General features: G+C 38.5%; 1 long non-coding RNA gene across 1 annotated transcript; it reads left to right on the forward strand.

Annotated features, from left to right (window-relative positions):
• The first annotated feature begins 230 nt into the window (after window positions 1-230).
• Window positions 231-14,466, forward strand: LOC134295539 (uncharacterized). The gene is made up of 2 exons (XR_010002150.1): window positions 231-5,713; window positions 7,571-14,466. It is a non-coding gene; the product is annotated as an uncharacterized LOC134295539 (long non-coding RNA).
• The last annotated feature ends 212 nt before the right edge of the window (window positions 14,467-14,678 follow it).

Here is a 14,678-nt window from a genome sequence, read left to right on the forward strand (position 1 = left end):
CATGCGGCCTCTTCCGAGGCCTCCACGTTTCCCGGCGTGGCCGACTGGATCAGCAGCAGAAAAAGGAGCTTGGCCGCCTCTTCCATATTCCTCTTCTGCCACCCTCCCTCACTCTCTCACCCACTCTCCCTCGCTCACCGGACGGAGCAGTGCTCCTTTTTCCCTGGCAGAAGCAGCCAGAGCAACATGGTAGGCCTGAAGCAAGGGGGCAGCCCTGAGGAGGAGAAGTAACAGCAATGGGGTAAATAAAATAATGTATAAATATTAAAATGAAACTAGCGTCCCTACTTCGCGGATTTTCACTTATCGCAGGTGGTCCTAGAACGTAATCCTGCAATAAGTGAGGGAACACTGTATATTTTATCAGCATCTGGAAAACCATAGAAAGTTTCTGTAGAATGAAGTAAGATGGATGAGCATTTGGTGTCATTTTGGGTGTTCCTTTTTTTTTCAATTACTTTTCAGTGAGACAGAAACTGATGATCTCCACAGTTATCCTGCATTACTGGAAGGCCAAAAAGTCTGTTCTGCTTTGGAGATGCTATTGGAGCTTTTCTCATGCTGTTACTGAAAAACCAGATTTGTTTATGTCGAGATGTACAAAAAGTGTTTTTTCTTTTAAAAAAAACATAAAACAAAGTGAGGACAGATTTCAGAAACTGTTCTAATCCAGTGTCCAAGACTGCAACTATATGTCATCTTAGTAATAGAACTAGTAATAGAACTGGCATGTTGGGTTGGGTCGTTCAAAGGTTAGCACAATCATAATGAAAATAGAGGGCATGTTTGCCATTGAAAAGGATAAATTGTTTATGGTGGCTCCAGAGGTATTGCTCAGCATTATGAAAAGAAAATGAATAAAGGAAAATGAAGGCTGCATATCAGGAAACAATTTCTTTAAGTGAGCTTTAAAAAGCTGCTCAATAGCTTCCCAAGAGACACAACAGAGATAATTTAAAACTCATTTAAGTTATTACAATTGGGGCTGGGCATGATGACCTAATAGGTGTGCATTACCAATGCTCATGGTTCCATAAAATATCATTACTGAGGCTTTCAAAATGGTAATGATGCTCTATTTACTCAGACCCTTATTTCCCAATGTGTTTAACAGATCAGCACAAAAGAAAAACTTTCATCACTAGAAAATGGTAACCAGAGCACTAAGGAGGCAATCGCTGCTACTTAAAAGAAAAGATGAAATAAGAGAGTGGAAAGCACAACCTAAATTGCCAGTCACCCCTATTGAGGCAATCAGTGCCTCTACTTTGTAGAATGAATGTAGTTTGACACCACTTTAGCTATGATGGCTCAATGCTATGGAACCCGGGAGTTGTAGTTCATGAGACACTAGCACTCTTCGATCATGTAAAATGACTACTCGCATGGTTTCATAGCATTGAGCCATAGTAGTTAAAATGTTGTCAAGCCGTTCCCTGTGTTAGACACAGAACTATATATTAAATATGACATGATAGTACTGAAAATGGCATCCCTTGGTGAAGTCTTTTTATAGCTCGGTCATGCCCATTCAAGAATTTTTGTCTTGTTTTTTGTTGAACCTGGTCTGATGGAGCTCCAATGTAATCTGTATTACTCTGTAATGCTTAGTCTGTTTTAATTTGATTGTTGTATTTGTGATGCTCCCTTTTTAATGCATTTTGTTTTATTGCTTGCGTTTGATTTTATGCCCTATGGACATTTGTCCCATTTGTAAGCCACCCCCGAGGCACTTCAGGGAGATGGTGGTGAGGGTATAAGAATAAAGTTATTAGTATTATTATTATTATAAATTCACCCTGTAGTATTTACTCCGTATAGAATATAGCCTGTATTGAGATGCCATTATTCTGTGTCCTTCCTGTTGATATTTTTATTAGGCAGAGTGCAGCAGGAGTACCGCAGTGTGTACTTATGACAAAAATAGGTAGTTAGGATGTTCTAGTAAGGTGAAATGAAAAACTTGTGTTTGTTGGCTCAGGAAGTGACTCTTCCCAATGATAATGATGCTCGGACATAGCTGATATATGGCAGTGGGAGGATGGCACTGACTACATGATGCAGCTTCATGCCCCACAACATGTTTTCAATTCATGAGAGTGAACCATATGAATCTCCCATTTAGGTTTTAAGAATTCTATCTTTTTCAAAACGGAAACAAATTCATTTCTGCCCATTCTTTCTGCAGCACACAGCATCCAAGAAAATGCTCACCTGCTTAGCCTCATCCTCCTTACTGAAAGATTCAAAGGCAGATGAAATACCTCTTATGACAGTGCACAAATGGGAGAGTGTTAAAACGTAATAAGATTTTTATCTATGTACTTGCGAGCATCTGGAAGTTGTTGCCATCCGTTGGGTGATATGAAATGAGTAGCACTGTTTGGGAAATGGCTTCATTTTTAAGAAAGCTGTATTTTCAACAGCCCAATTTAGACATCCCAGTAACAAATATTTGTACAGCAAGCCCTTCCATAAAAGCCTGCATTCTTGCCACTACGTTAGCAATTTTCCAAGCCTGGCTGGAGATTGAACAAGCACTGAGACTGCACTCTCATTTTTCCTTTTCCGTGGAGCAGAACACAGAAGCCAAAATGGGGACATATTTATTGTAAAGCGGTGAGTGCCAGCAGAAAGTAAATCCACATGTAGCGAAGTTGTTCCCTGGTCTTTCATTTTACAGAAGAAGCCTTTTGAATTAAGTCATTCCAAGCAATCAGATTTGAAAAGTAAAAGGCCGACTATTTGTGGGATATATAGGGCTTATTTCCAGCACCAGAAATAGGGCACTTAGCTGGCAGATTAAAACCAGTGTGTAATCATTTATACTTAGTTGGTTGGTCAGAGTCATATACAGAAGAACCTGAGCAAATGAAGAAAATAGGTTAACTGCAATTTAACTAGGAATGGAAAAGAAACTCATATTAAGTGAATTATTGCACAGTATTATCCAATTTGTGGTCTTTGTGACAGTGAAAGAAAGCATGTTAGTATCTTCTGGTTTTTTCTCATTGTGAGAAGATCCTAAGCAGCAAATTCCCCTTTATTCATTTTCCTTTCCAAATTACAGTGGGCCCTTTGTATCCACTGGAATTTGGTGCCAGGACTCTCTGTGGATGCTGAAATCCATGGATGCTTAAGTTCCATTATATACTGTATAATGTCACAGTAAAATGCTGTCCGTTATATGAAATGGCAAAATCAAAGCTTTCCTTTTGGCTTTTTGAAAAGTGTATTTTTAAACGATGGGTGGCTGAATCCAGAGGGATATGGAGAGTTGGCTGTATACACAAATGAAGGATAATTCAAAAATCATTCTTTCTGAACATGTGTGCAAACATGTTTTTTTGTTAACAGGAAATGTATATATACATGCAGTCCACAAATTGTAAACATCTAACTTACAAACAATTCATAGTTAAGAACAGGGGTGAAACAATAGGAAGTGAGAGAAATGTACCCCTAGGAAGGAATTTTCACTCCTGAAAGAGGTATAATGGGGGAAAGCTGTCTCAACTGAAGCTTTATCATCAATCCTTGTTTCCACAAGAAGCCAGATTTTATAAAATCTAATTATCACAGGGATAGAAAGTGAGGTGAAATTTTCTAAAGAGCAGCACAGACAGCAACACAAACGCCTCAGAGGTGTTAACCCTTCCCTATGCTATCCAAAGCTTTTTTTGTGTGTCAGGAGATATATATATGTGGAATTGCACTTAAAATGTATCTGTTCTGACTAACAAACAAATTCAATTTAAGAACAATATAACCTATCTTGTTTGTAATTTGGGGACTGCCTATAATGATACATGCATTAAAATCCTATGGGGAAGCTCTCCTTGGAGAACCTAAGAAGGGAGTTTGAAAGCCCTTGTTCTTGGAGCAGAATGCTGTTTCAATGGAGTTCTTTCCCATTCCTGGTCACTGACTGCTTTCCTGATGCTCACATTGTTTTAATTTTTTCTTCTTCTTAAAATTCTTTAAAATCATTCTTTTTTAGTCTCTCTCATTTTGATTTTGATAACTTGCTTGCTGTGTTGCATTTTTGTGACTTTCACCTTTATCTTAGGCCCCTTCTACACTACACTACATTCCAGGATGTGATCTCAGATGATCTGCTTATCCCAGATTATCTGGTAGTGGAGACTTGTGTAATCCAGTTCAAAGCAGATAATCTGGGATCAGATCCTGGGAAATAAGGACAGAGTGGAAGGGGCCTTACTTTGATTGGCAATCTGTTCAGTAATTACAATGTCATTAGCCACTTATAATATCATAATGACAGCAATTAATGCTTATAGCTATTGCATTAACAAAGTACCTCCAAAATCCTACCTTTGAAGATTCACACACAGACACAGAAACACCACAGCCATTTCCAAGACACTGGAAAGTGAAAAGGTGAGTAATGAGTTTTCGCACAGTTGCAAAGTGCAACAGGGTCTTGACAAAACCCTGAATCTCTTCAGTTACCTGTCTCAATAAATTCTTCAACTGTAGGAGCACTGGATCATAATTGGATCAGATCTGACTACAAAATGCTGTCACTAAACAAATGCAAGCTGAGGTCAAGTTCACCATGAACTTAGTTTCAAAGTGGAGATCGGAACTTTAAGAGAATAATACTAGTCACTTCACCACTCTGACTTTTGTACTTAGATATTGTTTAAATACAGGGTAGTTCAAAAAGATGGACCCATATTAAAATTGTTATATTGCTATCACCACAAACTGCCCATGAATCAAACACCACTTGAAAGGGTTTCAAATAACTGCCGAGTTTCAAATAACTGCCGTTAGATGCCTTTCCTAGCCATAGTGATTCACAAGATGGTGACCCCACAATATAAGGTCTAATAAGATATTTTCCATTTGCAGTGTTATTTTTAGATTTGTTTCTGGCTCAAAATGGTTAATAAAACTTGATAACTCATTAAATCACTTTTTGTGTAATTGTAACAAGTTGCCATCGTGAAATACACTGCTTTGAAATTGGGTTGAAACAGCTAACTATTTCTTCTGAGTGGGCTGAAGAGCTGTATTGCTTTCCTTGAAAAAAAAAATATCACAAATTGCCTCTTCCCACTACACAAACACACAATTTGTTTTACAGATATCTTTAGCCGGATCTCTTTGAGGAAACTGTTGTGAACCCTTATTTGTATCCCTGAAAAATTCATGTTGCTCAGTTTTCATTCTGTCCTTCCTCGGTTGCCCTCTAGCTCCCCAATCAGTAAGTAATTTTAGAGGATTGTTTTATTTGCTATTGCATTCGACATATATCTGCTATATCACTTGTGGTCAGATTTTATTATTTCTCTCTGCTGTTGGAATCTATGTATTTCTGTCTGCTATTTGAGATTGAAAATGTCACCCCTATTTTTGTTCAGGCTCAATTAGCTTATTGACATTCTCTCAGAACTGAGAGTCTCAGAGCTGGGTGAGAGGCATTGAATGAATGATTATGTATGTACAGTATTTCTGAAGCAAAGATTGGACTGGTAATATATCTTCTGTGCCTGAAGAGGAAAGAATAGTACAAAAAGAGAAGAAAGAGAGGCAGAACACTTTATCCTGTGCGTATTTGATTTTTAATTTTTAATTTACACTCATCTGCTTTATCATTATAAATTAATTATTGTCTCTTATTGCATACAGGAAAGTTTCTGACACAAGTTTCTCAGATTCAACAAAAGGATCATCAGAAAAAAATGTAAGTACATGAGATTTTGTCAGAAATATTTTAGGTGTAAAAAGAAGCCAGTAGAATACACTGGTTTTGTGAATGGGATGGACTCTTTCTCAAAACAGATTCATGATGTTGGTGCCCTTCCATACTGCGCAATTATAGGACTGTGTTTCCACTTGAATTGTTATGGCTGCAACCTCTGGTTTGCTGAGGTTTGTAATTTAATTAGGCAATAGCACTCCCTTGCTGCAAATCCTAAATACCCCTTAAAATGGAAATACAAAGGAAGTTCAAAGCAAAAAAAGTTCTCTCACATTATTTTATCTGGAACCAACACAGCTAATTGGCCTCCGAAAATACATAGGGTGCCCTATGGCTATGAGATACCAGCTTTCCTTTCTATAGGATCAGGACCAAGGGCCTCATCAGATGGGCAAAATTGCCCATCCTAGGCAATTGAGGCACAGAGGCCACTGGCTCCCATCACACATCGTAGATCAACTTCTGATAGGACTCTGTTCCTCAACTGAAGTCCAAGCATTGAAAGAAGCAGTGGCAGCCACACGGGAGGGAAGCTGGGTAGTGACGCTCCCCCTTGTGGGATGGGGTGAGTGGCAAGGCAAACAATGTGGGGCATGAGACGATGGGTTCCCCATGTTCCACACCAGGCCCTGGCAATGAGGAATGAATGTGATGAAGTTGAAAGAGATCTTCTCATAAGTAGCCGTTATATAAGCTATGAGGGCTTTCTTTCTAGCAGTTGACACTTAGATGTTCTGAATGGGAGATTAGTCTTCCTGTTAACTGAGGCCCCTTCCACTGGATTATATGGCAGTGTGGACTTAGATAATCCAGTTCAAAGAAGATATTGTGGATTATCTGCCTTGATATTCTGGGTTATGTGGCTGTGTGGAAGGGCCCTGAGTGTTCAGAATGGAGTCTAGCATAAGCATCTTCTGTACATTTGTTATGCCATCTCTACCTTGTGTTGTTTGTCTCAGAGGCTCTGCTAAAGGAGTAGGGAAAATGCAGGCAAGGAGAAACAGACTAAATTTTACAGACTGCATCTTGCATGGCAGGTTGGACTAGAGGCAACACTGGTACTTTCCATTTAAAAGATTCTGTGCTACATGCTAATGTTAGTTAGCTCATGTAGACCCCTTATGCCTCATCTACACTGGCCATTAAAGAAAGTGGTTTTGCTGTACTGATGATTACATAGGAAATCCTGGAACTAGTTAGAGGCACAGATGTTTATTACAAAAACCACCACTGATACATATTAAAGACATGCTTTTTGTGGTAATTTGTCATTTGGCTGCCACAGCTTGAAGCTAGTTTCAATCTGTATTAAATGGTCACTATAGATGGAGCCTAAACCACTTAAGACACAGTGTAAGATTCCTTACAAGGTGTTATGCCAAGTTTAAGTGGAATCATAGCATTGAATACAGTGTGAAGTGGTCCCAGGTCATTCACCAGCCATTTAGATTCCACAAGTGTGTAGCAAAAGTTAAAATCCATCCCCTTATCTCCACCAATGTGAAACGATCTGTAAACAGGAGCAGTATATATCAATTTATAAACAGAACGCAAGATTATTTGGATACACATGAAATCTTGCAATTGTTTTAAAGCTTTGTCTCATTTTGTCTGAAATGAAACCATTTAATGGAAAGCAAAGGGGAAGATTTTAAAGTATGATTAGAAATAGAAAATGAAATTAAATACAGGAAATGAAATGCCAGGAAACAAGGCTTCGTGTTTCTTTTGTGATGCTGAGGGTTGTATTTTACATTCATTTCAATTCACTGACTGCAGCTGAAGCATTTTAAACCTTCTATTTTTTCCCAAAGCTTTTTTTCTTTATTTATTCTGCAGTTGACAGAAAAGCCAACCAAACAAAACGAATACCACGGAAGTGATCAAATCAATGGCAAGAAGCATTCAGGGACTTCAAACTATTTTCTAGAATCAAAGCGAAGTTCCTAAAGGGGCTAATTAGGAAGGCAATAAATCATTAAAGGCTTCTCATTTGTGAAATTCTATTCACTCATTATAAAAGCCTTGTTTGTTTCAGTCAGTCTCACTCACCGGAATGATCAAACTGAAGGCCTCAAGATAGAACGACACTGGAAATTCATATGCATCATTGCCCAGCGTGACATGGAAGATGCTGTGAATCCCAAATGCATCAATAGCGAAGGAGATCTCCTTCCCTTCAGGGAATTCCTTTTGACATTGGCTTGGACTGCAGCCATATGGCAATGAAACTCATTGATCAGGGATTCTCAAAACATGGTTGATAAGAATAAGAGAATAATTGTGTGATATGCGACGGTATTGTGAACAGAAATAGAACGGACAAAACAATACGTAGAATTAATGTCATTACAAACTAGTTAACAACAACAACAAAACACCAGTGTTCCAGATGCCATTGGAGCATATGGCTATGTGCAAAAGGACTACTAGGCATAGCTGAGAATGCCTGCATCAACACAGCATGATGATTTTGGATCACAGATTAGGTAACTGGTAAACTATTATGTAAGGGAGACTGAAAGGTAACTGGGGATATGTTCATTTTCTAATTCTCTATCTGTTTCACCTCTACTGTTTTTAATAAATTAGCGTGTTCCTGATTGAAGACCATATTTCAACTGCCCCCAAAAGTACTACACATGTTATTTTCCAACTGCACAAGATGTGCATATAACATTACAATTATGCTTGCCACCTGTGCCAGTCCTGTCATACGTCTTAGCACTGTTCCTATGGATGCAAATCTTCAGCTATTTCATCCCTGTATATGATGATGAATTTGCAGCAATTTTCTTCACGCAGTGGCAGAAATCAAATTCTCCACATTTTTCTCTATATTTGAATGTCTCCATATTTTTCTCCATATTCCTTAGCAAACACTTCAGGCTTCCTAAGGAATTATTTTTGTGGAGAAAATAAACTTTTGTGTGCAAAACTCCCATATGTTTCCTACAGAGGAGGCAGTGTTTTCTGAGTAGAAAACCCCTTTTTTCCGACAGAAAAGAGGGTACTATGAAAAATGAAAACTCAATAAGTTTTTCTCCACCAAAAAAGTTTTCTCCAATATTTTGTGATACTTTAATACCTGGAGAAAATTGAGCAAACTTTTTGCTGGACTGTTATTTTTCCCAACAGAGTTTCCTGATCAGGGGATGTTTTCTGGTCTGGGGATATTATTATTGTTGTTGTGGTGGTGGTTTTCATGTATATCACACCTTTTTCCCAGCAATGGGATTCAAGGCAGCTAACTACATATTGAAAAATGAAACCAGTTAAGAAATATAAAAGTGTGAATATAAAAGCAGCCTAAAATTAATTTAACATTTAATAAAGTCAAAATCTTAAACATTAAAAACATTAAAATCAATTTTAATGTTATGCAAATATTAAATCAATAGCATATTATTTCTGTCCCTATTCCTATAGTATTATTGCCACTAGTTCCACGGGCAGGTGTGGTTATATTAAACAATAAGTGTTATTTTATTAAAGACAATTTAATATATGGACATTACTTCACTCTGCATGTTGCAATAAATAAACACTGAAGTTAGCTGTTATCTTTCTGTTTTTCAGGTGCTACAGCCAAACATGTCTTAACTCATTGTGGACTCTTTTCTCACACAATCTTTTTCTCCCTTCAGGATTTGGGCCTTTTACTCTTTTCACTCAAATCCCCATTCTATCCGAATCTCTTATTAACATGCTCCCCACATCTTTCCAACATCATCCAAGTCATTTTTTCAACCAGAAATTCACTCTGTATAACTTTCTCACAGTCTTCTTACATTCTTCTAACCATATACCATGTAATATCACAATGAAAATACATAAGCTATTTTATATATGTTTCTGTTATATAGTGTGTATGTGTGTGTGCATGTTCATAACATCTGATAGCAAAATAGCATGGCTTAATTCATATTCAAGAAAAGTGTTTATGAAAAGATTAAGAAATGCTCATTCTGAGTCCTCTTTGAATAATGTTTTAAAACATGATGGTTTTCTTTGGGAGCAAGTAAAACTTTCATCAACTCCACAGATGTTCCAAGCTCACAGAAATCATTACTGCTCTGCTGGAGGCAAAGGAAGGAAGAAAGCTCAACATGCCGTCTTGTTTTCAATATGTTTTGAGCAGAATTCTTTTCCAGGGGAATGCTTAATTGCAACCCATTTCAGTCTGTAGTCCCTTCAAGCTCTATTATGAAAGCCTTCTAAATACTAAAATGAGTTGTGTCAATGGGCTTTATGGCACAAAGGTGACAAACTGGCATCAAAGCAGAAACGTCAGCATTAATGATAGTTTATATTGTACAATCCTGTGTGCAACATGTTACTGGTCTGCCGCTTTCCATGATAAACACCTCTCCTGCTATTGATGGGGAAAACCACCAATGTCCCCTGATTTTGCCACAGTCTTGTCACCTATCTTGTATGAAGAGCTGGATCCACTCCTATACCAGAATAGAAGTGACATCAGGGGATAGGATTACCTGCTCTCCCACTCTCCTTTACAGTGGTGCAATCATTTAAAGTTTTTTAAATTCCTAAACTTTTCTGCCATTATAAAGCTGCTTTTAAAAATATTTTTAAAATGGAGCTACATGACTGTGGGTAGGTGGAGTAATGTCCCTAACAGGAAGTCCAGCCGTGGGACCACAGAGTAGTGAATCATTCCAGCTGCAAGATGGAGATGTGTAATAGTAAAGGTGATCATCTCTGTAAGTGCTAGAGCCTGAAAGGCTTATGTCTGAAAAATTGTGAAGATCTGACCATTTTATACCACCATATCACAGAATCATAGAATCATAGAGTTGGAAGAGACTGCAGGGGCATCCAGTCCAACCTCCTGCCAAGAAGCAGAAAATCGCATTCAAAGCACCCTTGACAGATGGCCATCCAGCCTCTGCTTAAAAGTCTTCAAAGAAAGAGCCTCCACCACAGTCCAGGGCAGAGAGTTCCACTGCTGAACAGCTCTCACAGTCAGGAAGTTCTTCCCAATGTTCAGGTGGAATCTCCTTTCCTGTAGTTTAAAGCCATTGTTCTGCATCCAAGAATCCAGGGCAGTGGAAAACAAGCTTGCTTTCTCCTCCCTATGACTTTCCCTCATGTATTACTACATGGTCATCATGTCTCCTCTCAGCCTTCTCTACTGCAGGCTAAACATATACAGCTCTTTAAGTCACTCCTCATAGGACTTGTTCTCCAGGCCCTTGATCATTTTAGTCACCCTCTGGATACACTCCAGCTTGTCAATATCTCCCTTGTATACATTAAACCCTTTGTTATATATGCATGACTAAGTAACATCTCCTGTCTCAATGCAGCCCAGCTCACCTTAAGAAACAGCACTGGGCAATGCAGTTCTGTTCATCTGTTGATTAGGGCATAAGAAGGATAAAATTCACAGCCCCCTTTCCCCAGTAAGCAAATTTATAATGAAAAATTGCTACAGGGGTCCTCCTTCTGGTGGTTAAAAGCGTACTCACTAGTGGAATGAGGCTGCAATTGTTATCTTCCTTTTATTCCAACTTGCATCTGAATCAAATCTTATTCTCCTGATGTAGCTGATGATTGTTAAGGTGGGCTTGAGGGTGGTATTTGAATTGCTCTAGGTTATGAATCCATAATTGTAATACAAAATGCAAGCTAGAATTAAACTGAAGAAATTGTCAAAATAATTATGACAGAGCTTTTTGCCCAAGAGATTTTTTTTTTTGCATCTCTATGAGCTTGAAAAAGTTCTTGAAGAAAATATTGACAATCTGTTTTTTTCAAACAAACTGTTGGAACTAAGGAAAGTATAAATGTGCTTTCAGAAGTTACTATGTGCCACCAGGAGGCAACAGAAGTAGAGATGGTTAGGGATTCTGGCCGTACTCCTTCCTTCCGTTCATTGCTTTGTTGCTTCCTTGTTCTCAGCCTTAACTTCATTTTCTCCCACCTGTTCCAAACTTCTCTTAATAAAAATGTAAGTAAAGGTCACAGAACCCCTTTTCTCTCTCTTTGTGCCAAGTATGTTTTTCACTTCAGGAAAACTTTCTATTCACTGAAGACAGCCTTTGCTGTTGATTCCATTCCCCCATATTTCCAACATGGATTTTATAAAAACTGTAACTATTTTATACATTGTTCATTATAAGTACTTTATAAGTGAGAGCTAATGCCAGGCCATCCTCCTTTTATGTTGTGTTATAAGCTTTGACAAAAGCACATGTATCTTTATATTCTACTCTGAGATACTTTTTATTAGCAGAAAAGCAGGGTAAAAATGGCCTGGCTTGAAAAAAGCAAATTCATGACACCTCTTGGTGACATGCAGAGGCAAAACTGGGGTACATATCAATGTAACTACCTTTGCAGACATTGTTCAATAGCTCAATTCTTTTGCCTATTTCTGCAATGACAGCCACATGGGATTTGATATAAGTCCACGTCCTGACCTGAACTGGAGGACCTTTTGTTGGGACCTGCACTTGCACAGAATGTCTGAGAATTGGGAAGATATTTGTAATAACACTACAAATCAGCAACTTTTGAGCTTGGAGTGAGGAGGAGGGTTAACCTTGCTATTAGCCAAACTGAGATGGTTGCTTTAGACAGCAGACTGTCAGAAACCGTAAATTTGGCTCTCTTCCCTTTCATAATTTTGGGGAGTCACTGCTGCTTTTTTGTAGGTTTCTAAACTTGGATGCTGGGCTCTGGATGTTAGGCTCTGAGGACTCGGAACAGCTAGAGATTGTGCTTGGATTGTCCTGAGATAGCACCTATTCAGCCAGTCTCCCCAGTCTGCCAACAAAACTGGGTTCTGTGAAGTTCTCAGATATGCTCAACCCATAATACCATCAGTAGGAGGTTTCCTCTCATGGCATCCATATGAGATTCTGAATTATCAGATGTGGATGGGGGGATTAGGGCCATAGTTGTTGGAAAGGCTAAAAGCTCAACCATCATCCAAATAATGGTCTTATCCAGTTTTGGCCCTCTTTCCTTCCATCACTTTTTTTTTTAAAAAAAAGAAAGGACAAATACACCAGGGTGAACATTACAAATAATACTATTATCTAATTTGGTCTTGGGGCCCCTGGTGGCACAGTATGCTAAAGCGTTGAGCTGCTGAACTTGTGGACCAAAAGGTCCCAGATTCAAATCCCGGGAGCGGAATGAGCGCCCGTTGTTAGCCCCAGCTCCTACCAACCTAGCAGTTCAAAAAACATGCAAATGTGAGTAGATCAATAGGTACCGCTCCAGCAGGAAGGTAATGGCGTTCCATGCAGTCATGCTGGCCACATGACCTTGGAGATGTCTATGGACAATGCCGGCTCTTCGACTTAGAAATGGAGATGAGCACCAACCCCCAGAGTCGGTCACAACTGGATTTAATGTCAGGGGAAACCTTTACCTTTACTAATTTGGTCTTAATGTTGAACTTCGATGATATTACTCCAGGATGAAGAGAAGTCAAACACATCTTGTTCAAAGGTTCAGTTTTATATGTTGGATGGCAGTGATGCTGCAATTTCATTTCTTCCCATAATCCCAGAAATAAAAGAACTCCAAGGCAAGAAGTAGTTATCAAAATATTTATTCACCCTGCAATTCTTGTGTTCCCGTTTCCCAGAAGGAATAACAACATTAATCCAAAGAATAATTCAAAATATAGCCCAGGGGTGGCACAGCTGTAGTCTTCCAGATGTTGCTGGTTTCCCACCAGCTCCAGTCAGCATAAGATAGATATATGAAAACTTTTTGCTCCAAAAAGTGTGGGGAAATAACAAAATAATACCAGCTATTTATATATTTTATACTACCGTGAAGATTTTAGTGTAAAAAAAAAATCCAGTCACAATATTTTCCTCAAGGGTAGGATGAAGCTTCATTGGGGAAAAGGTTTAATCAGCAAATTTTGAACTCTCTAAAATCATTAGCACTAGGGGAAAAAATAAAATAAAAACAAACAGCATTCCATACCACTAATAATATTTCAGGACTTAATGAGCTGTTGCCTTTAATGACCATACTTACAGTGATAAGACTTGTTTCTGTAATGAAAGCCAGTGCCAGAGAGTTAATGCAATGGGATAGTCCCTTTCAGCTGCAGCTGTGTCAGAAAGGAACCTCTATATGATTTATTGGGCATATATGTAACTTGTTTGCAATTTGTATCTGACTGGGCTGGGCACAAGCAGAGGAAGTCAACTAAGACTACACCATGGGACCACTGCCTGTATCCCAGACCCGCCTTGTGGGAACAAGGGAGAGGGCCTTTTCTGCTGTGGCCCCCCGTTTGTGGAACTCACTGCCCATCGAAATCAGGCAAGCCCCCACTCTTTTAGCCTTCAGGAAAGATTTAAAAACCTGGCTTTTCCGATGTGCTTTCGGAGAGTAACTATTACACACTTCTTTTGTTACTCCCCCCAACATCTATCCTCTAGATTGTTTTTCTATCTTATGTCCCTGTTCCCCGTGGTTGTATTCTTATCCTTTTCTCACCCCAAGTTTTAACTAAGTGTCTCATGCTCTGTTATATTGTTTTTTTTGTTTTTGTTTTTTTTGTTTTTGTGTTGCACTGTACATGATTATTTATTGTATTGTTTAATTGTATTATGATATATTGTTTTTATATTTTGCTATATTGTACTGTTCTGGGCATGGCCCCATGTAAGCCGCCCCGAGTCCCCATTGGGGAGATGGTGGCGGGGTATAAATAAAGTTTTATTATATTATTATTATTATTATTATTATTATTATTATTATTATTATTATTATTGTTGTTGTTGTTGTTTCTTTAGTTATATTGCACATAATGGAAGCTGTTGTTGTTTATGCAAAATGGATGAAAAAAAAGTCCAGTATTTGAAACTTAGGAATATTATAAACCAATCAAATATACAATACAATACAATATTGGTGTGTACAGTAGGGATGTATGACAGACTATATG

Source organism: Anolis carolinensis, chromosome 1 (assembly GCF_035594765.1).
Source record: "Anolis carolinensis isolate JA03-04 chromosome 1, rAnoCar3.1.pri, whole genome shotgun sequence".
Taxonomy (NCBI): Eukaryota; Metazoa; Chordata; class Lepidosauria; order Squamata; family Dactyloidae; genus Anolis; species Anolis carolinensis.